This window comes from Penaeus monodon, chromosome 21, assembly GCF_015228065.2.
Source record: "Penaeus monodon isolate SGIC_2016 chromosome 21, NSTDA_Pmon_1, whole genome shotgun sequence".
NCBI classification, from domain to species: domain Eukaryota; kingdom Metazoa; phylum Arthropoda; class Malacostraca; order Decapoda; family Penaeidae; genus Penaeus; species Penaeus monodon.
Window position 1 is genome coordinate 7,465,900 of NC_051406.1, and position 569 is coordinate 7,466,468.

Below are 569 nucleotides of genomic sequence, written 5' to 3' on the forward strand. Positions count from 1 at the left end.
TATAGAGAGGAAGAGACAGACAGAAGGAGAGAGAGGGAAAAGAAATAAAAGTTATGGCGAGATCGATATCACAAACGGTATATGTCTGTTAAATGACTACATAGATCATTTTCTAACAGAATTCATATTCAAATTCAGGTATAATTGAAGTTTAATTTGGGCGCTAATTACTGATGAGATATTTTGCAACAAAAATAAATCAGTCACACTAATCAACTTATTAAACGTGTTGTTCTAAACAATATCTTATGAACAATAACGTATCCAAATTTAATCACAGGTTCATTGTGTTCTGTTTTCAATTTTCCTATGACTGCTTCAATTGTTTAATGTGCACTTCTACTCTGTTGCTTTTTCAAATATGAACATACTTGACACCTTTAATTAATGGTCAAATCATACTTTCACATTTCCGTTATATACGTATTTCAGTCATTAATACCGTGGTTCTAAATATTTATGACATGTCGAGATAACAATATTGACTTTGCCTGTATAATTAACTTGTGTTTGACCTTCAGTTTCACTCTTCATATTCCATTTTATCTGCCCCTCACTACGTTCATCTA

The 569-nt window shown here is 31.5% G+C and overlaps 1 protein-coding gene across 2 annotated transcripts in view; it reads right to left on the reverse strand.

Moving 5' to 3' along the window:
• LOC119586144 (opsin, ultraviolet-sensitive-like) overlaps positions 1-569 on the reverse strand; it is a 6,171-nt gene that overhangs the window by 4,447 nt on the left and 1,155 nt on the right. The window lies entirely within an intron of this gene.